Source organism: Otolemur garnettii, unplaced genomic scaffold (genome assembly GCF_000181295.1).
Source record: "Otolemur garnettii isolate 467f Iridium unplaced genomic scaffold, OtoGar3 scaffold00128, whole genome shotgun sequence".
NCBI classification, from domain to species: domain Eukaryota; kingdom Metazoa; phylum Chordata; class Mammalia; order Primates; family Galagidae; genus Otolemur; species Otolemur garnettii.
In genome coordinates, this window is record NW_003852523.1 from 3,398,119 (window position 1) to 3,398,823 (window position 705).

The following is a 705-nucleotide window of genomic DNA, read 5'->3' on the forward strand; positions in this document are numbered from 1 at the left end:
CTGGCCCTCCCCCACCAATTCCCAGGCCATTTCACTGCCTCCTTGCTCACTGGGTGGGGCCTCCCAGGAGTCAGCCCTTTAAACTCAGGGAGAAAGGGGAACAGCAGCATGTTAATCTCGCAGCCACAGCTTGAGCCCCACCCTGCGCTAAAGGATGGGTTTTTAGTTAATCACCTGACCAGCGACATTGGGAAATTAACCAGATAAGAACTGAAACTAAAGGGAAGGCCTAAAAGTCCTCTTCTAGTGCCTCCAGGAAGTGACAGCAGTGTGTTCCCAGTGGCCTGGCGGTACCTGCTCAGGAAGGCCCAGGGCAGGAGAAGTATGGTCCGAGTGCTTATCAAAGGCTTTCTTCCCCCAGAAACACTTCAGTTATTCTGAGTATTGAGATTTTTAGAATATTTTTCTCTCGGTCAAATTATATCATAATCTACTTTCAAGCCTATGGCATGAGTAGCCTTCCAAAAACTACAGAGGTGTCCTCTCTTCCACGCCAGCTCTTCAGAATTGTTTTCTAGGACTTGCCTTGACCAAATTCTCATCCTGTTTCTCAGGAATTAGGTAGTACAGTTGAGATCTTGTACACCCATTAAACATACCAAATATAAACAGGTGAATTTTTAGAAATAGTAGGTGCATTTTTTATGCTCAAGAAAACATTCAAAAAGATATTTGTGCAAAAAAAAAATTAAAATATTTGGTCTA